Source organism: Stylophora pistillata, chromosome 8 (genome assembly GCF_964205215.1).
Source record: "Stylophora pistillata chromosome 8, jaStyPist1.2, whole genome shotgun sequence".
Taxonomy (NCBI): domain Eukaryota; kingdom Metazoa; phylum Cnidaria; class Anthozoa; order Scleractinia; family Pocilloporidae; genus Stylophora; species Stylophora pistillata.
Genome location: NC_142526.1, coordinates 12,207,649 through 12,229,943, shown reverse-complemented (window position 1 = coordinate 12,229,943; position 22,295 = coordinate 12,207,649). Strand labels below are relative to the sequence as shown.

Here is a 22,295-nt window from a genome sequence, read left to right as displayed (position 1 = left end):
TGGGGACCAGTAACATTTTCTAAGGGTGCAAGACTGTTAAGAGCTCTGGTTTTCACTTCAAGCAAAAAAGTTTGTCCAATGCCATCTGGACTTGCTCCATACCTTTGATCAGTAGGATGAAAGAAAAAGCCACTTGTTGTCACTGGAGCACCTGCAATGTAACCATTCCTTATTACTCTGGATTCATGTAAATTACTGATATTCTTTCATATTGTCATTTGTCTTGTATTCAGTTTCTCCTATGGGTTAAATGGCTGACAAAAGCACTAACAAAGTATCTTGACACCTTGGCCTGGTGGGTCTCATTTTTTTTGGGGGGGGGGGGGGGCAGGGGGATGGCATGCCTTCCTGGACACCCCTTGATCTGCTACTGTCTTTAATTTATTGCATTCACTTAAAAAAGTTTACGAACCTGAAATTTCTTCAAACAACTTCACTGCTTGTTCTTCAAATTGTATCCCTCTAGTAAAGTTCTTGAATTTCTTTGGTGAAACTTTGTTTTCATCAATTTAATTATGAACACAGAACCATGCATGCTCAAACTCCTTTTGACCATAAAAACCCAACAGATAGGGAGTCTTGCTAGCAGTTATAATTCCTACTCTCAAAGCATGCCATTGTGTTGATCCTTGTTTGACTAAGACATAGTTGAATCCACTGGGTTCTATCTTGTTGTACCTTGGCAGTGATACTGTTATTTTGGATTCTTTTGTGTCTTGTAGTAAATCTAACCAATGCTTAACTTCTTTCTGTTGGTGTTCATGCATTAACATTTGAGTCCGATCTTTTTGGTCAACTGTTTCCTCTACAAGTCTGACATCATCTAGATTTGTGACCTCAGAACTGCTCACATAATTCAGGTTTGAGTGCCATATATCATGGCTTTCCAAATTTTGAAACCTTGTTCTTAAAACTTTGTGGTCATAAAGTTCTTCAACATCTTTACAGTAATCATGGTCACTGAACACAGTTCTCGCATAATAAGAATTGTTATAATGAAGTTGCATTGCAAGTCCAGAGTTGATTTCATACTTTCTTAAAGTTTTATAGAAATGCTGCTGCACTCTATGGCTATTAAGATCCTTCATTATCTGACCCGAGATATCTTCTACATCCCTTTTCAACCAGGAATTCTTTGAATTATCGTTAACTGCTGCAGTCAATTTTTCCCCGTTGTTTTCCTGTCCTGTCTTGATTTTCAAAGGTTTCCTAGAAGAAGAAGCATTTTTATATGCTTTGAGAGGTATGTGGCAAGTGCTTGTTGCCATATTTGACTTTCTACCTTTTTTATGCCACTTTTGCATCTTCTAGGTGCAAGTTAGGGAAAACAAACAACCTTTGTGCTTGTAGTAATGCTGTAAAAACAATAAGAGGGCAACAGTGTGACAACATATTCCACATTTACCTATTGGACACTCGCAGTATCCTTTCATTGGATAATTATCTTTAAATACCAGTACAGCCGGACGAGTGATCTCTTGCCCGAAACTTTTAATGATCATGGCCTATACAAAAGTAACTTCTCCATTCTTATGAACTTTAACTGTCTTTATCTTCCTCGAATTAAAAATTCTCTGGGCCTTGCGATATTGTCCTTTGCGACTTTGTTTCTTGAATCCAGTGTATTGACTTATGGTTGTCGCGTCTACTAGGGGAAAAAGCGATTGGTCTGTACTCCATACAGACGATGGTAGAGGTATTTCAGTTGGATCCATACTTGTTTGAAAAACATAAATCTTTTTTACCTCTTTAAGTTTCTTTTCTAACAGATTGTTGTCACTGGTAAACGGAAGCAGCCGATCGAGAAGCTCCTTCTTCGTTCAGGCAACCTTCAGTTTCATCTCTGTCAACACAGATTTTAAATCTCCTACGCTCCATTCAGCTAAATTAGCGTCCTTCAATTTCACTGCTAAACCATCTGGCCCCTTTGAATCTACTTTCTTGGAGGTATTCATGTCTGCAAACATAGGTTTTCTTCGGATACGAAACTTGCCGCTCTTATATACACAGAATAACTTTTAACTTTCCCGGCAATTTTGTCCGGCGTTGGCAAAACTCGCCCCAGTCTCTCACGATATGAAAGTCGGCAACGGGTGCTGCTTTGTCAAAGGATACCCTGTCCGATGAGATTTCGCTAAGCCTTTTATTGATCACCAGGGGAATGTTCTTTAGGATGGAAGGTGGATGATTACTATCACGGTGCACATACAGAGGTGTGTTGTTAGGCTTTGAATATGGCTCATGAGATCCTTTGTATAGGTTCAAAGTGACATCAAGAAAGTTGACCACTTTTTTGTTTGCTTCAATAGTTATTTTCAAGCCGTTGGTGCTGTTCACTTTGCAAATATCTTTTTTAACTTTTTCGATCTTTCTCGGTGTTTGCTGGAATGCGCCCAGGCCGTCATCCCAGTATAAGCCTACTTGTTTTCTGATGTCTTCTGGTAGTTGGGTTAGTAAGTACGATCCCACTAGTTCACAGGTTTCCGCACCGTCATACGAGCCCATTGTAACATCAAATGAAGTTATTGAATGCTTTTTGTTCCATGGGGTGTTGTCGTTGAATAAAAGTGATTACTTGGTGTGAAAAATAATTCTTCTGTCTTCCGCGGAAATGTCGGTATAGGAAGCCGCGAAAGATAGGGCGTCGCTTAGAAGCTTGTGTGAAATGGACGGATAGAAGTTTACAATATCAAAGGCAATGAACGAGTGATGGTCTTTGTTAGGGATATTGATGAACCAGTCGAGAGTCTTGTGTTTTTCCATTGATGAACGTTGGTCTTATCGATGACGGCTTTGTTTATCTTATCAAGGATTCGCTTGCTTACTTTGCCTAACTCTGATTTGGTTGGATTATCAGGCGGCATGTAGGGTTGTTCTGAAAATTGTCCTTTTGGTCTTTCAAAGTGATGAATGATTCGTTAGGTGCCAACATCTCAACTCTATCGTCTATCTTTAGGATTTGGGCGAAGACTTTCGCTTCGGTGTTAATATGTGTTTCTGCGTTAGCGGGGGCTTTCTTGTACTCCTTCTCTATGTTTTTATTCAGCAGTGATTTATAATCGCTGGCATTCATCTTGTAGAAATTCGTGGTTTTGTCTACTGGTACATATAGGTTATTGTCCTTGTTGATGGAATCGACATGCTCTGATAATTTTTTCTGGAATTCGGAAGGGCGGGGTGCTTTGAATTCGATGTTTCGGATCAGGTTAGTCATCTTAGCTTCGAATTCATTAAGCTCAGGCACTTGCGGTGGTGTTTTCTTTGAGTTAAAGCCGTATATTTCGCGGTGGTCGGACACTGATGATGGGTTAAGGAAGCGGTAGGCGCGCCACAGGGGGCCCAGACAAGCGACGAGTCTGGTTGTTTGTTCGAAATATAAAGGAATGTATGGGAGAATATTGAAGAGTCTTATTATCGTAAACTTATATCATGAAATGTCTGAGTTAAAGCTCAAAACAAATGGAAACCTACCTCACTTGCTGTGTATTGTCGTTTCCGTGGCTCTAAATGGCGAATTTGAGCGATTTGGTGGGTTTTGCGTCGACTGTTACTATACGTTATAAGAAGGAGACAAGGGTGGAAAGCTCATTTTCGACCGCTCTAGCGCGAAGCCGATTTTCACCCAGAAATAAGAGTCGCCCGGCTTCCAAATCGAAAACCAGATAAACTGAAAGGTTGACGCTTCTTCTTGTCGCATTCAATCGAAGATCCATTCAAAATCCAAGCGCTAACCGCCAAAACATTTTCGAGAAATGCAGCTTTCGAAGCGATCAGCATCCGCGGCCCCGATTTCGTGTGCCAAGGAGCAACCGTCACGCTGTTTGCCCCACGCTGACTGGATGATGCTAAACAATGCCCGATTACAAATGCCTCATGTGGGAGGGGAGTCAGGGGCATATTTACGCCAGCGATTCATCTACTGACTAGCCTGGTGTGAGGTTTATGTCGAAATAACTCCATGGTGGGGGTTGGAGAGAAACTAGCTAGAATAAACGTTGAGCTGATGATAACCTGATGAAGCTGAACGTGAAAAGAACCTTTCAGTTGGTTGTTAAGGGTAAAACCAGGATGCCCCTCCCAAAGTCCATTGATGGAAATGTTGGGAAGAGCGAAATAAATCTGTTAGGAGTTACAGTAAATGAAGATCTATGTAATTGGGACACTCAATTCGAAAATATGCTTAGCAAAGCGAGTTCTAGATTGTACATCCTTAGGGTTTGTAAATACTACAGCCACTCACTACAAGAGCTTACAATGCTGTTTGACAGCCTCATAATGTCACTTTTCACCGATGTGATTAAGGTGTAGGCTTGTGCCCACAACCTGTAAATATCTCTCCCATTACTGATGTAATTAAAATCAAAGATAGGCTAGAATGGGAGAAGATAACTACTGATAGTACTCATCCCCTTCATGCACTGCTTCCACCCCACTCCAGAGAACAAGGAGCGTTAGGAAAAGGGGACACCCTTATATCCTGCCACGTGTCAGAGCTGAACGTCGTAAATGCTGTTTTGTGAGCAGATGCCTTTTCAATTTTATCTAATTGTTATTCATACATTCGTAAACAGTTTGTAATTAGTTTTTTTCTACAACTGAGACCCTCTTCGAATACCATTGTTAAAATTCCCATTCCGGCGCCGTACTTTGCAAGTTGGTTTTCCTCCGAAATTCGAACTAAGCGATCAGAGAAAATCTCAACTGACCTGGTAAAATACAGTTTGATTAGAATTTGTGACAGAACATTTAAGTGTGATGATCGATCCGGCGTTACAAGACACGTTGGTACATTCTGGAAAACACTCATCCCTTCCTGAGATGGAAGGGAGGGGTCTCTTGACCTCTCCTAGATGTTCACTGAAATATTTCTTTATCCTTTATTTATCCCGTGCAGCATGAAGTACTACAGGTTCCTGATAAATACAATGGCAGCATAGCCAAAGAGAAAAAAAAAAACGAGTGGCGGAGCTGCGAGTTATTTCTTACCTTCTCCTTTTATTAAAATGCGTCCCCCATCACGGTATTACCCTAAAAGCGCCAGCTATGCACAATGCTGTGTCATGAAAATTTTTCAGGAACGCTGCCGGAAAATGATATTGAGATATTCGGTACCCTTTCCTTCTCTATTTATCTAGAATGCTGATGAAAATAACTTGACGCGACTAAAGTACCTCATAGGAAAGCATTGTACCATAATATAACATAAAGTAGCCAAGATAAGTATTTTAACAGTAATCATCATAACCATAAATTAAATGCTCGATACCACGACTGAAATAAACAACACGCAAACGTTGAACACGATCGAGCAAGGGAATTTTATTTTGAGCAAAAAAATACAAATGAGTACCTATGAAAAACAGTGGCTGAAAGAGAAAAATCTGAGACAATATCCTTTAAATCACAATATTAACACCTACTTTTCATTAATATATTAGAAACTGTCTTGCAATTTCTAGATAAACCTGTTGCATTTATTTGTCTATACCATAATCTATGCAGTTGGCATTGGCTGATATTTTGACCATTACTTTAAATTTTTTTCAGATTTCTCCGCGATCTTGAAGTTACAACGCAACAACTAAGCAAGAAGGGATAGGCTACAAATTTTAACCCAGGTAAGCAGCAACTGTTTATTTCATTTTGTCTCTTATTTCTATGAAAAGGTGTTATTCTGGGGAAAGAGATGTTTACATATTTACCCTAAAGTCGTGAGATTCACTGCTTCCGCGGCTGGTCTTCTGCATGCTCTGTCCATGGCACAATTGGCCATAGGCGCAAAATACAGTGTTCAAGAGTTTTGATATTAAGGACAGTTAGTCAGCATACTTGTTTTTCTTCCTTGATGTGATTCGCCATGCACGTTCACGTTCACAAAGAAGTCTATCGGTTGCGAAGAGCTCCGTACGTATGAGGGATTAACTTCGGACTTTGACGGTGATTGTTATCATTACGAAGTGCAATATTCCTGCGAAATCTTTAAGAAACTAATGCTGCTTGTAAGCGTCGTATGACAGATAGGGGAGGATCTATCAATTGGCAAAAGTCTTAAAACAACGTTCTTTATAGATCAAATTGAACAAACTCGAGCATTTAGTGGTCTTACAGTTAGACTTTCACTTTGCCTTTTTTATGTCGTACAGTTTTCAATCGATCTTCAACCAATATTATCTATCGATGTTGCGACATCGGACTCACTAAGGGCTTTTTAAAGGCCAATAAAGGGTTTAGAAATAATTCTTAACACGAGAAAAATATCAAGCTTAAGCTTCGCTCTTATGCAGAGGTTGAATAAATGGCAAATAACTCAGTGCAACCACTTTGTTTCGTGGGCACCTTCATACCTTGCATTTACGGTTACCGCCAAATAACATAAAAAATTCGGTTTTATCAACCCTTTTGATAATTAACAACTATAAACTCAGTTTAATTACCCAAATTATCTCGAAATACCCCCACCGACGCAGTACCACAGTTTCTTTGAAACTAACCACTAACCCCCTGTAATCAAATCAAATAATTTCGTTTTAGTGGTTTTTGTGCCTGCTGTGCCCTCCTTCAGGAAAGGCCGTGTTCTTTGGCTTGGTAAGTTTTTTTCAGGGCCTCACCTCTACATTTCGAAATTGTTGACAATTTGAACGTAAGAGCTTCATCGGTAAACCTCACACATGTGTGTTCACTCTGAACATATCTAACATATCCTATGAAAAAAAAAACCGAGAAGAGTAAAAGACAGAAAGACAAAAAGAAAAGTTGGCGCGGCTGGGGCTCGAACCTCCTAGGTATATCTATAGCGCCAGGTACGAATTGGCAAAGTCTTAAATTGAAATAAACTTGTCGTGCATTAAATACATGTACCTATTCTATTCATTTGTTGGCCTGTCCTCGGCCTGTCAATTGACAGTGTGCAAACTTTGATCAAGCTTAAGTCCTTCTTTTGCCACAAGTTTAACATCAAAAAGAGCTATTCTTTAGCCCCTCTGAATTTTACACCACATTTCTTTTTTACTGCAATACCCTAAAACTATGCAACAGTGAGGCACAATTAATCATAGAGAGGGTAAGTTTCTATAGAAACTGTGGTGCTGCGTCGGTTGGGTAACAAGGTAATTTGGTAATGTCAACAAATTTGAAATGATTGTAAATTGACCACCTTAAAGAGTTAAATAGCTGACGTTTCGAGCGTTAGCCCTTCGTCAGAGCGAATGGAGGAATTGTGGATTGTGTGTGGGTTTATATGCAGAAAGCGAAGCTACCTATCTCACCCCTACCCACCCATCCCACCCCAGGGGAGGACATCCATCACACAGTAATCTCGTGCGCGGGAAATTAACGTCTCCTACCCCCAACTCTGCAGGAGACGGGACATCCATTTATTCGTCCCTATCCGAGAAGACTAGAATATCTAACCATTTCTTGATGTTATAGAAAGGCAGCGAATTCTTATCAATGATTTTAAGGCCTTGGGTGTTGGTCCGGCCGAGGCTCGAACCCTCGACCTCCCGCATAAAAGTCCAGCGCACTATCCATTGGGCTAACTGGGCGGCGGTTGTAAATTGTAAAATTGTAAACTGTCTATGACCACATGTAAGAGTTGCAAGGTTCATTGACAACATAGTTTGAAGAGATAAATGTTGAGTGCTCTTCGAATCAGTGGTGCTCAGTGAGCATGCAACAAAACAGTACACAGTCAGGAAGTCTACCGTGCAACACTCTAAGAAGAGTAGGTACAAATGGGTCTCTGCTAATGAGCGATGCACTACTGAATATAAGTCGACAGTTTCTGCCGAAGTTCCCTTGATCTTGCCTTTCCCGACAGATCCTCCACGGAGCTCAAGGAGAAAAGTAGCTAGCAGCTCAGAACCGTTTAAATTTTGCTCAAACAAACTATCGCTTGACCCAGAGGTTTCCTCATGTGCTTATTCCATCGCTTCAAAGAGAAAAACATTAAAAAAAAAAAATTTCCATCACGCCGACAACGATTTCTCCCCCTTGAAGAGGTATATTTTCAGACGTCGTGAGTTGTTTATTTAATACGTCGACAAGTGTGAAGACAAGCTCTACAGACATAAATATATGTTGTTTCCTGGCGGTTTATGGCTAATTTTGTAATTCGTCGAGACCATTACGTAATGACGATTTCATAATAGACCTTACGCAAAGAGAGAATTTTATCGGTATGTTTTAAAACATATTTTGCAGTAATTCCCACCAAAACTTACACCCACCTTGTATTAAAATTATCTTAACCCAGCTATGATAAGACTGCGGCGAAAAAGCTTTTATCTTTCTCAAAAATCGTCTTTTTGAACAACGAAACTGCTTTTCGCCACACATTTCTTTCCCAGAAATCTTTGCGCAAACACAGGGTTCCGGTAACTGGCAACTCACTATTCATTGATTTGACGATCGGTTGCCTGTACCACGAGGTACAGGTAATTTATTCTTCGTCTTCAATAAAGCGAGAAGGGAAGTATTAACTAGACTTCCCTCGAAGGTAACAATTTGCTCTGGTAAGTGGATTCTACACATTTTTTTTTTTTAATGCAGGACAACCCTTTCAGAGGTGCACATTTGAAAATAAGTATGGTCTCCAAAAGTTTCGCTTGGGCTGTAGTCTTCACCTGAGTGACCGAGAGAGCGTAACAGTCGGTTAGCATACGATAAATGCCACCTACGATTTGAAAAGTGCAATATCTAACAAAATTGTCAATGGGATCGGACATTGACATTTCTTGAAATATTGCAACTTATATAATTCCTTGATATCCAAAGAGATCCCACAAAACACAGCCAAAGTTTGTTTAAAGTTTGTTTAACTTCAAAGATCTATATAGATATCGTAAGAAAAGTCTGCTGGAGTACTATTACGGAGCTACATGAGCTCAAAACGCACACCGACTGCCTGACCCATATTTCTTAGACTACTGTCTTTTTATCATGCATTTCAGTGCGAGAAAGTTAACTGACTAACTCCAGCCGCTTTTTAAACATCAAGCGTGAAATAATTTTGAATAATAATTTCATTAAGATGCTTTTTAATATTCATACCGTCTTGAACTTGTGTTAAGCCTTGCCACGATCGTGGAGGGTAGCTGAGCACCAACTGAACTTTACTCTAGGAAGCGGCATGACTTTTTCATCTTAAGCCAAGGACAGTTCTTGCCCAAAAATCCACCAAATCGAATAGCCGAGTTGAAATTTCATTCAAGCATGGATGATTACCATTCTTTTAATATTCATCTTCGTCTTAACAACTGCCGTGGGAGGATAATTATTATCGACTCGAAAAGTTCCACATCTGCTCGCTTAAGCTTTGTAAAGCGCTTGTTTTATTTGGAAAAAAATATGGCGTACTTGAACACCAGCTTCACATAAACACACACGATTGAAGCTGCTAAATGAGAATACTTTTAACACATTTGACCTGACCCATTATTTGACCATAGCACAATAAGAAAAATAAGGGAAAAGGTATCCAGCGGCTGGGAAAAATTGGTTTAGCCAATCAAAACGCATTGTTTTTCCTGTCTATGCAATTGTACTCTTGCATACACAATCGACGGCACACTGAAACAGCAAACAGAGTGTCAATCACATGGGTATACAGAGTTAGCAGTACTTGGACTAGGCGATTCAGCCAAAACGTAAACTTGGGAGCCAGGAAAAACGGTAAAAAGAATTGTTGATAAAAGAACAAAACATTGCAGGTTCAAATCTTTCCAAATAACGTCAGTCTCCTCCAAAGAACGAATTCGTCACGGAGGAATGACACGAGTCGCGCAGGGCCATCAAGCGTTTTAACTTTCAAAGGAATGGGAACAGACAGTGAATCCCCATTACAATCTACGTATATTCACGCTATCTCGCTATCACCAAAGATGTCCACTCCAAAGCGTCGAGATGCAATTGGGAAAAAATTAACGCCCGGGCGGAGTATGGGGGTCTTCAGCGGACACACCTTTAGGCGTCACGAAAACACACAAGACATTTGACATGGTCATACGTCAAGAGATAAACCTTTCCCGCCAGAAATTATCGAGACATTAATGCGACACGAAAAATAAGTGTCGCGAACATATCATAACGCGAAAATGAAGTAAACATTATGTCAATAATCAAGAAAAAAGTTGATGATCTTTTTAGTGAGTGAATAACCACACGTTTCCAGGTCCAAAAGCAAGTAAACTGTGGTATTAACTTTGAAAATATGAATGACGACCTAAGGTATCGTTATCGTGAAACCAATTCATGCCACTTGGGTAATGAAATGATACAAGACTTTCGCGCGAGCGTCCTTAAGGATTTGTTTCAAATAACAACGCTAAATTAATTGATTCCAAATACAGAATTTCGATAAAAAAATACGAAATTATTTTGCTAAAAGTCGGAAAATTTAGTGTGGCGAAATATGCGAATCTTAAAATCCTCGACATATCGCGGAAATAATGTACTCTGGGCGTTAAGGAAGTAGACATGGTTTAACTGTAAGCAACTTTATATGTTCGATGCCTGCACGTGTTTACTGTAAATATATGTGGATTTATTGATTTATTTATTTTCAACATTAAAAGCAAACGCGCTGTGGTCGCATTCTCGCGCGTTGTTTACGCAATAATATAATATGTTATCTTTTTGTACTAGTAATTAGAGGTAGAATAAGAAAGTACTAATTTATGTATCTTGTATTGTATTATCATCTCACCTTATTACCGTTCCATTTTTAATTTCATTTTATTTTGTTACTTTCTAGTTTTATTTTTTCATTAAATTTCTAGGAAATTTTTTATATTACCAAAAGTTACGTTATTTTGTTGCGTGACTTCCGATCAAACTGAGGAGCTAGGCACGATAACAATTGTGTCTTCAATTGCCGGTAATAATTACAGATTTTATTAAAGATAAGTGAGGAGATTCCTGTTTGGTTTATGTCCAAAACTGTGAATTGCACATGTTTCATTAAAGATACAAGTGTAAGAGACGAGATTTCTGTTCGATTTATATCCGAAACTGAATTGTCCTCCTTGTTTTAGTCCTTTCCTTAGACAGAGGCCAACTCGAAAGCTATGCTACTTTGGTCACTGTGCACATTTTACTTTCGATTATTGATGTAATTTACAGTTTTTTATATATTCTGACTTTTATAATCTGTAGTAACCTCTTGAAATAGTGCGAATAAAGAGTTTCCTTTCCTTTCCGGTTGCCCAGTACAGTCGCGCCCATAATTGCGTGGAAACAATTCATGACACTTAAATGTCCTTAATGGCATTCAAGGCATGTCCGCTGAAGACCTCCTCCGCCCTGGCGTTTTTCCCATGCAAATGACTCAATTTTTGTTTTACGACCGTGATGCAACGCAATCAGAATGCGCACACCGCCTTAGCTGATCTAAAAAACAAAACAAATCAGCCCGGCTAACAGGGCCAGCCCGGCTCATGTAATCAGGCCCTTAGAGATAATTGTCCATATTTTGAATGTTTTGAATGTCTCTAGAGCGAGTAAACCCTAAAAATATTTCCGATCGGTATGCAAACACCCTACATTTCATCTTCTTCTTCTTCTTCTTTAGGCGGTCGCTTGGTTTTACTCTGGAACCCTTGAAGCTACGCTTATAACAGTGAGATCAAGATTCCCATCGGGAACACGGGGACTGGCAGAAGCCGAGACAAGGTCAAGAAGTAAGGTGATACTTGTTGCATTGCTGACAGTCTAAATCTTCAGTACAAATTTTAAGAACAATCGAAAGAAAAAATTAAAGAATGTTCCGGCAATGGTTTTAAAAAATCCAGCTCTGGCTAGCAACCCTTTCTTACACCAGCAACGAAACCAAAAGTGACATCTCGTGCGGTCGAGACTCTGCGCGAATTTTGTTCAGTATTAACTTTCACGGTGTGCCTGATTGAGAATCTTCCTCGAGGCAAACTGTGACGTCTGGTAATAACTGCTGCTATTATCCTTACCTCGAGCTGGTTTAGAAAAATCGAAGATGTGCCTTTACTTTTGGTAATTGCTTTTGGGATATAGTGAACTAAATCAGGAATTCAAAGCTTTTTCCATTAATTAGTCTTGAAATGATCCTTTGGTATTATTTTGATAGTAATAGTCATTGATGCATATGCTGACCTTTAGACCATTCTGCTAAACAAAGTGCACTTATCTCTTTCTAATCAGCTGTGTGCTCTGGTTTTTTTCCGCAAGCACAACTTACAATCTTATCTTTAGGTCTAAACGTTTCAGCTAATGGAGTTTTAAGCTTTTCATTGCATGTTTCCAGGCTGCTTTAAAAGTTTGAAAACATTTTTGGAAACTGCTTAATTAGTGATCGGAAATGCGATTATTCGTTTCCCTTTGTCAAGACCAACAGATAAACCTAGCTAAAGTGCCGAAGAAATAATTTGATTTTTCATCATAAGCTAGTGTCTTGGCAAATGGACAGATAACAGACCTCAGAGACAAGCAGTTAGTCGGAGTGTCCAGACATTGAAAGATGTGGAGTGTAAACTCGTTATGCGATCGCTATCCTATTACTCGAGTTTGGGATTTTGACCTTATCAGCTCCCATGCAAAAATAAATGTGTGATCACACATGTGACTTAAATTGTGATCACACATGTGATATTTAATAAGATGTGTGAATCACACTTTAAATCACATTCTGTAAAGTGTGAAAAGTAGTGTGATAAAGTGTGAAAAAGAAGTGTGTAAAAGGATGAATGATCACGTATGATCACACTTTACACGTGGGATTCTAGATAAAATTACATATATCTATTAACATTAAATCACACTTCTTTAGATCACGATTGAATTCACCCCTAAAAGGCTTGACGATATGTATCATGATTGCAATATAATGCATATTGGTCAATTGCACCCACAGCTAAATGATAAGTACTCACATATTAAGGGAAAACTTTTAATTTTGTAATATACTGGTGAAATTTCCTCTCTTAATTATAATATAAATATTATAAAAGTAGCTGATACATTTTGCAGAATTGTCCATAAAAATGTTGTCAAAACTATGTAATTTCTTTGATAAATTTGCATAACAGTTTCTTATCATTTAATTATCTGTAATAAACATTAAACATCATACATGCTGAATAACATACGGCAAACCTGGCACAAAATACAGTGACAAACATCGAACTTTTTCTAAACAGAGTGGAACAGTTTAATACAAATGTAAAATTGGCCTCGATTGATCAGATACATTAGGAGAAAAATAGTAATAACAATGAACTTTTTTGCTAATTAAGTCACGATGTAATTAGCAAATAAAATTAGCGAATTGACCAATTTCCTCAAATTCCCTCTCCTATGGCACAGTCAAATCAAAAGAAATCCTTGCCTCCAGTGCAGGGTTTTTTTTTGGGGGGGGGGGAGGGGGGTCACCATTCAAACCTAAATAAAAATCTAGATCAAGACATAAACAAAGATTGCCATAATTATATATACTGGAAGACGAAGCTACAAGTTTTCACAATAATGATTATTTTGGTGCATAATCATCAATCAAATATATTGTGTGTATGATTTTGCATTACAAATTTGTTTAACACATTCATCTCATTATTGTTTAATCTGTAGATTTGTTTTCTTTTTGCTTATATTTGCCATGACCATATCCCCAGCACTTGTTGTAGTTGGATTTCATCACAACTGCCCACACTTGCTGCATAGTTTCCCCGTCTTGTACTAGGAAATGTTTAAATATGAAACCTGGAATAGTAAGAGGAAAGAAAGCAAAATCGATTAACCAAAAATAATTTGAGATAGGATAACTAACCTGCAAGATTTAAATTTTAATCTAGAGGCACCTAACCCAACAATGACAATGCTGCTACAGCAGGTTTTTAAGCCCACGTTCGGTCAGAATAGATTTTTAGACATGAAAATCTGCCAAAAAAAAATATACTGCAACAAATAAAAAAAATCAGAACGCAAAGAAAAAAGAAAATAGAGTTATTATCGATTTTTTTAAAGGAGCAGCATGGTACTGTCATAAGTTTGCTGCAAAACATGGTTTCGGAAAGGCGAACAAGCAAAGGATGGAACAAGTGTTGGCGGGAAACTAAGAACAATTACCTAGTCTTCCTTGGCGTTGCGTTCCAATTTTTTTTGTTTGCATCTACTTTTTTCTTTTTGTTTGCGTTGCATATTTTATTTGCTGCAGTATTTTTTGTTTGCGTTGCATTTTTTATTTGCTGCAGTGCTTTTTTTCTTTACGTTTTGATTTTTTTATTTGCTGCAGTATATTTTTTAGTTGCTGCAGTATATTTTTTATTTCCTGCAGTATATTTTTTATTTGCTGCAGTATATTTTTTGTTTGCGTTGAGCCTTCAGGGCCACCGTACAAAGTTGATTACAAAAGACTTGAGAGGAAAAAGACCTTAAACCGTTTTGTTCGAACCAAACAGAGCGCAAAACAGATTAATATAAAAGGCGGGAAAGTGTGGAAACGAGGTAAAATATTTGATATCCCATGGTTCTTTCTGGGCTTGTGTGCACAAGAAGAAAAAAGATGGCGACTCCTGAGGAGCTCAGCTCCGCAGCAGATTCTTTTGATGAAAGTAACTCTGTTAGTAGTACGACTTCATTCCGATCCTCCTTTACTTCATTCCGATCCTCCTGTACTTCATTGTCTCTCACAATGGATAGCAACTCCGAAAGGGTAGAGGTTTTTAAAACCCGTTCTCGAAAAAGAAATAACTCGCAAACGGCTAAGAGGGTTAAAATACCAAAAGAGAAGATTACTTCCTATCAACCGCAGGTCACCTTCTCCGGCTCCAGTTGAAACAGAAAAAAGTACCTCCGATCTTGAGGTCGTAGATGCTGGGGAAGAACAGAGAACAAAGGAAGGCTACTCATTAGAAAAAGCGCACTTCGGTATGTACAGCACCGACAAGTTACGAGGATGAAATGGACAATCAAGTACGTCTGCGTCTGATGGAGAGAAAGATTCATCTGGTGATGAGCTCTCCTCCTTGTCGTCATTTATATCAATTATGTCTGGTGATGAAACTTTAAGTGAGCCTGAAGACATTGAAAGTATGCCGGGCGATCTTAGCCATACTAACAACAATTAGGAGCTCGAGCAAGATCGCTTAGATGATTTCACAAAAGATGCGTTGTATGAGAGTGCAAGCTTATCGGTATTTGAATGCTGCACTCTTGTGATGCTTTTCATCACCAAACACCGCCTTACAAAAGTGGCTCTTCAAGACCTCCTCTACCTCATCCATCCAGACTGTGGGACGCTCTGTAGGATGTAAAATGGTGACTTCAATTGACCGTCTCAATGGATTGTTTACCAAATTTTTTGGTAATAAAGCGGACACTCTTCACTACATGTGTTAGCATTGTGGAAAGCTTTTAAAACAGTGGAAAGCTTTTAAAACAGGGCAAAACACGATGCACTGCCTCTAGAGGTTGTAAAGAAGCAGGAACTGTGACATTTGCAGAGTTGAATGTTGAAGAAAAACTAAGAGAATTGTTTTTTGGTGAGACAAACTTTTTATTGTTGTCAGGACTATATCTAATGAATTACTGTATGCACATGGGGTATGGCCTGCTAGTTTACACATTGTTCACATAATTTTTGTAATGGAATGAAATCAATTCCCCATTCAGATCTTAAAGATTGCGTGGAATTTGTATGTTTACCTAGTTTGGGCATGTTCCAAGGCATTAGTATCAGACTGTAAAGTGTAACCTGTCGAAGGTCATTTATATAAATTTTTCACATCAGCCCCTTTTTAATGTGGAGGCATAGCACTGCATCCTTTAAACATTTCACAGCCTGACTTGCGTTTATATTATTAAAATCTTTTTATTAGACTAAAGTTCCCTTTTTGTCATAGATGCCAAATTCTGCAGTCTTATATTACAATCACCAAGAACTGCATCTGGAAATAACTGCTTACAGGATATATATGATGGAAATCTGTATAAACACCACAATTCCCAGGAAGATTCATTTCTCCAGTGCCTTGGAATATTTATTTTACTCTAAACACCAATGGAGTGAGTGTGTTGTCTTCCTCAAAGAAGAGGCATCTTTGGTCAGTGTATTTAGCCATCAATGAACTTCCCATTGAGCAAAGGTAGGAAAAACAGACTTGACCACGTGCAAGTATATGTGATGTATGTATCTTTCCTGTGCTTATCCAACAACATGAACACAGATTTTATTTCAGGAAAAATCCAGTTTGATGCAAGATAAATTTTTTTCATCATTGTAATTATTTATTCAAAGTTTATTTGTACAAGACCTATTGTAATAAGACAATTGAAATCTGCATTCTAATACAGAAGAGAGCATCTTCTTATGATTTGCATACCATAAGAGCTTAATTTATGTTTGCTTATATTTCCAAAGGTACAGCAAAAAGTACCTCATCCCAGCCCTTCTTTACTGTCATAAAGGGACCCCAAACATGCATTCCCTTTTAATGTGACTTGTTTGTTACTTCATCTTACTGACATTGTTGCCACCTTGGATCCATTATGGGCCTATTCCTGCTTTGGATTTGAAGGCATGAATGCTGTGTAAAAGAATTTGATTCATGGAACAGCGAAAGGTATTTGACAGGTTAATATAACTGCTATTTTTGTTTCAACTAAATTCTAAATTAAGTACTGAATGGAGATATTGTTTGAATATATGCATGTAACTTATACAACTAATATCCTGTACAGGCATTCTTTGTACACATCACACATTACCCTACTGTGGTAAGTTCATCAGTGTGCAGCACAGAACAGAAATCTCTAATAGTATTGAGTACTTATAAGAACTTTATACTGATTATTTCACTTTCAGTAATAAAACCGCTAGTTTAAAAACCAAATACCCGATTATCCTCTGTATCTAAATGACCCAAATAAGCAATAAGCCTGAACTGTTTTACTTGTATCCCTATTACAGTGCTAGTAAATTCCAAGGGGAAGGAAGCAAATCGAACAGGGATTCATTTGCGTAAAGGAAAACAAACAATCGAAATATGGCTGCTATGTTATGTCAATTCTTATTGCATTTCATCACTTGTAGGTATCACTGGCCTTGGGAATGCTGGACAGACTTCCAAATCTATGTTTGGAATTAACTAACAGAGCTAGCATTGCAGGTGAAGTCAAGACAATGATCAGAAAATTGACTGTGACTGAGAGGAGGTGTGTGTTAGAAAGAATTTGACATGTAAATATTAATCACTTATAACCAATTAATGTTAATGTGTATTTTTTTAGATACATCTTTATGGTGTCAATGGTGTACTTAAGAGGGTTTAGTGAACTTAAGACTCGACTAACAAGAATGACAGTAAGAAACGGCTCCTTTTGGTATTTCAGGATTAACATCACACACCAGTTTGAAAGCTCAGTGGCCGTTGGAAAGGTGATAGAGGCAACCTTAGATCCAGAGGCTTTGTTACCAGTAAACCTACTTTCAGAAGACATGGGATTACAGGCTTTGACAGGGGAAAGCAGAGTGAAGCAGTGCGACTGAATGCACATAAATCAGCAAGTGTTCTATTCATCACAGTATCCTCGCACAAACTCAATGAATTCTTATACTGTTGAGTTTAGAAACTGTAATGGTGTTCTGCTCTATGGTGAAATTTTGACCCACATTATTGTAAACGACAAGGATCCAATAGCCATTGTTAGACCCTTTAAAGTGACTGAGAAGTGTATTCTTGATGTGGATAAGGAGGTAAAAAACCACAGAGTTTTAAAAAAGTATGTATGGCCAAGGAGTGACGAAGAAAAACTAGCTACACACATCAAGCTAGTAGATTTAAGTAACAAGTACCTAAACCTCACAGCAATACGTGTAACCAACATAATTAAAAAGTGTGTGTATGCTGACAAAACAGGGGGAAGGATATGCTCCAATTTCTTCCTTTCCAAACTTGGTGGAGCATGATTGAAGGTCCGGATGACTCAACAGTGTTTTAAAACTAATTATCATATGCAAGAAATGTATGGTCTTTCCCAATGAGTAGAACAAAAGAAGCAATTCACACAAGACTTTTTTTCAAATAACATGGAAAAGTAGGATTGAGGATCTGTAGCCTGCATGTCTACAGTCAAGTAACACAACAGGTAATCGCTAGAACAGTGGACTATTTAGGGGCCACTTGCCAGAAAACAATTGTTGATGATCAGTTATCTACAGCTCACCTGAGTAATGATGACAAAAATTATTTTGTCAATTGCAGCCAGCCAAAGCCATCCATATCCCATACTAACTTTAGAAAAAGGAAAGCTTACCTAATGAGACTCACAGGCCCGTTAGCAATAACAAGATAGTTCAAATGTTCTGCTTTTCTTCGCAAGTGGCTTCATCATTAGCCTGTGTCGCAGAAGTGATTTAACAGCTACAGGTGTCATGTACTACTGTACATCATGAGACAAACTATAATACACTTTCTACAGTGATATCTGTAAATGGAATTAGGAATTAAAGTTTGCTCATGTAAACAGACCTGTTATTTCATTACCTAATAAGAAGCTCTAAGCTTGTATTCGTCAGCTCAACAGAATAACACTATAATAACAGGTGTGATTTGACTATCACGTCAAACTCACAGTTTACATGTCACACTTCAGAACGTGTGATTTTTACCAAAACACACATAAAAAGTGTGATTAAAAGTGTGATGAAGTGTGATTTCAAGAATCACACTTCTATCTATCACACTTTCAATGTGTGATCACACATTTATTTTTGCATGGAGCCTCTTGACAAGAAACGAAGCACTTCCTTTCATTTTCTCCATGTTCGCTGCTGTAACAAAGGCATCCTAAGTTTACTGCAAGGGATGATATGCTTCAACAGCGCGATTTGAAGGAAAGTCCCGGTCTTAGATCGAGTAGATATTCACGAGGCGTTATGAATTCGTAATACTCATGTATACCTTTATTTTGATTTTATGCAGATATGTTGTAAACCTTTTGTATAATTACTCCCTGATCTGATTCAATTTTTTTTTCTTGTTTCTCGTTCTTTCGATTTGGTATAACTGCTCGGGAAAGAAATAACATACCATGAAAGTGAAACGAAGAGCGGTTCTTCTCTCCGTTGTGACTAAATGCCCGGCATTCAAAATTTTCACAGAATTTGTATTGAAAGTTTCTTCCACACTTTTAAGAAAATTAGATCAGTTTGTTCAGAAAACTCCTGACTGTCGGGCATTAGGTCCATTTAAGACCGTGCTCAGAAGTCTGGTTAGAAGCAACTGAGCGGTATTAGAATGTGCAAGCTCAGAGAATTTGTCTACCAAATAAACTAAATCTTAGACCACTTTCATAAATGGCTGCCGTATAAATATTCTTTTGTTTAAATTTAAATTAGCCCTTCTGGCCTCGCTTGAGATAATGTATTCTTTTGAATTTTGTACTGGAGAACGAGACCAGTAGGGCTAATTTAAATTTAAACAAAAGAATATTAATCCAGCAACCATTTATGAAAGTGGTCTTTGGAATCGCTCGACATTTTTTAACAAACATCGGATACTCTTAAGAAGTTTGAAGGAACTTTTCAGCAGCATTTTGGTGAGAATTCTTTCTGACTGCCAGGAATTTATCTATTCGAGACCGTGCTCGATTGCCGGGCATTTAAAAGCACACACAACCCACAATTCTTCTATTCGCTCCGACGAAGGGCTAACTCTCGAAACGTTAGCTTTTATAATCGTAACGGTGGTCAATTTACCATTTCAACTTTGTTGATATATTCAAATTATTTCGTTACCCCCACCGACGCAGCCCCAAACAGTTTCTTTAGAAACTATCAGCCTTTATTCATTTATTACTAGTCAACTAAATAAATATTAAACAACTTTTTCGCCACTGCGAAGAATGAAGTCTAAACATCGAAATACCACAGTCCAATCATACTGGCGAAACAAACCCATATGTTGACTTATGTTTTGTCTCCACAAGAAAACCTCAAAATTTATTTTTTTTACACGTCGCCCCCAGTGGGCATGAAAATATCATAAAGAAGTATACCATATGCTTGGGAGTTGTAGTAATTGTTTCTTCCGCAATCGTCAGTTGGAGGTTAAGCCGATAGCAAGATACTAGCCTAAGGGTAGAGTGATCTAAAGCTTTCGCATTAACTTGTAAGTTATTCCTGTTCGTATATCTATGCACCGCAAATGGTCTCGTTTAGGGAACGCGATTGATTTCTGTCTGTTATCAGTTGTTCAAGCTGCTCCTAGCATTAATTTGTAGTTCCTAGACTGCCGCATTCAAAATCCCATAGCACTTCACGTCTGCGTAATCAGCGCGTCAAGCCAAGAAAATTGCCACAAACATGAATGAAAAGAAAAGACGACGGAAAGCACATTTAGAACTGACCCCATCCTAAAATAAACTATCCTCTGTGGGGAATTAGTGAAGAGCCCACACTGTCACTGTTTATTTCCAGAATGTATTGGTCAAAAAAGCAGGCAGAACAACGTTACGCGAAGTCTCTGACCGACTAAAAACTACTCACAATGATTTTCTGATCTCATGAACACACCTTGATCAAAACGTAAGTTGATTGGCTATAAAGTTCTTCCCAACAAAGATAAACAAACTGGTTTATCGGAGCGGACAGATCGTGACACTCGATTTCCGGCAGATATTTGACTCGTTACAATACTAATTATCCTGTTTCCGACACCTCTACTTCAAAAACGTCACTGCGAATGTTTGTTCGCTTCAGTATTTCCTGTTTCTCTGCAGTACAGGCATGTCGGTACGTATTGGTATCATATATTTCCCTTTTTCCAAAGCCAGCAAGATGTTTGCTTTGTTCAACTTTTGGCTCATGTCACAACACGCATTTCCGTTCGTAAAAGAGGTTTATGGTAGAGTATACGAAACGTCTCTATATGAAAATGAAAGTAAAATTGTAAAAAAGTAATTGTAAAAGTAATCACTTGTACCTTATTGTGAAGACTTTACGATTTGTTCAACCAAAAAGTAAGGAAGATACTGGGCTGTTTCAAAGAAGGCTGAAACCAAGCTCTTGTCAGTGATTGCTGGATGTCTTTAGACACATAAAAGGTCTCCTGTAAATCAAATGTGTTTAAAGTCCCTTTTATCACTTTTGGATTTCTTTTTGGGTCTTCTATTTTGCACTATAAGCCCATTGCACTGGTGTACTGCTGGAAATTATACCGATCTAAGCACCTTTTCTGGAAGACCCTAAAACGTATTGTCCATCCGCCGCTGCTAAATTGTTGTGATAAGGTCGATCGCTAACTTCAACCCTTTCAAAGCTATGAATTAGTGGACAAAAATTCGCTCTCAAATAATAAAAAAGACGGCTCATGTCTAGGATAAAAATTCATTTCTATGGAATGTCGTAATGCTTTTCTAGACATTACAGCTGCGTCCAAAAATGTTTCTTTCCTGTTGGAACAGGATACGCCTTGCACGCCTGCTGCACCTTTTTTATCACTATTTTAAAACATTTTTTTATAACTTTCATCAGTATTTAGACGCCACCTTCCTTCTTTGATCCGCGAGGAGTTCATGAAAAGTCAAAACATGATTTTAAGCTGCTGTGATGACCATGTGATTGCAATGCAAGAGGCTTAGTTCGTATTACAGAAAAATGTCAGTTGTAAAGACAGAAAGTCATGGTTTAGTTAGCCCTGCAGTCGTTTTCGCAAACTTTTTCCACTTTCAAGAAGTCTTCCATTAAATCATATTTTGAAGACTATATTATCATTTCATGAGGATGTGATTTTTTTTCTAGGTCAATGGCTTTCCGCACACCAAGAGAGATCAATAACACAACAGCTTTGGCCACTCGATCTTTTCTCTGCGGGGTTTGTCGCACGAATCATTAGAAATCGGCGGAAAAATTATATCCCAACCTACATGAACTCTAAGAAACGAAGATATCTCACAATTTCAATCTGTCGTGCACGCAAATACAGCGTTAATTCTCTAAAACTAAACCCTTGGGATGTATTTCTGTGGCTAGAGATAAGTTAGATACATAAAAATTGGCCTTATTTCAATTCAAAGTGAACCATGATGGACAACTGAACGGGAAGCACGCACGATACTTTCTAAAGAGAGCTGATATTGTCTTTCCGTTGATAATCGGCAGAGCCAAACCGGCTTCTCTAGTGCAAGCAAGCAATTTGTATTTTGCTTAATTAACTGTTAGTAATGATTAGATTGGAATGTTAGATGGTCGGTTTCTGTCTGCGGTTGACCTTTTTTTCATGGGAACTGTTTTCGCGGTGCTGTGTTACCCAGTGGAGAGACCAACGTAC

General features: G+C 38.3%; 1 protein-coding gene and 1 long non-coding RNA gene across 7 annotated transcripts in view; both read left to right on the top strand.

The window, feature by feature from the left end:
* Window positions 1–22,295, top strand: part of LOC111330747 (uncharacterized) — an 86,355-nt gene that overhangs the window by 47,972 nt on the left and 16,088 nt on the right. The window contains exons 5-6 of the mRNA XM_088731754.1: window positions 5,548–5,618; window positions 11,570–11,678. The gene's annotated coding sequence lies outside the window, so the exon portion shown is untranslated. The remainder of the gene's footprint in view (window positions 1–5,547; window positions 5,619–11,569; window positions 11,679–22,295) is intronic.
* On the top strand, window positions 13,395–20,938 carry LOC111330731 (uncharacterized). Of its 6 annotated transcripts, none has more exons than XR_015991200.1 (5): window positions 13,395–15,506; window positions 15,867–16,109; window positions 16,542–16,586; window positions 17,057–17,178; window positions 17,356–20,938. It is a non-coding gene; the product is annotated as an uncharacterized LOC111330731 (long non-coding RNA). The 6 variants fall into 6 exon arrangements; XR_015991202.1 differs by having other exon boundaries at window positions 13,396–15,506; window positions 16,542–16,597; XR_015991199.1 differs by having other exon boundaries at window positions 13,396–15,506; window positions 16,534–16,586.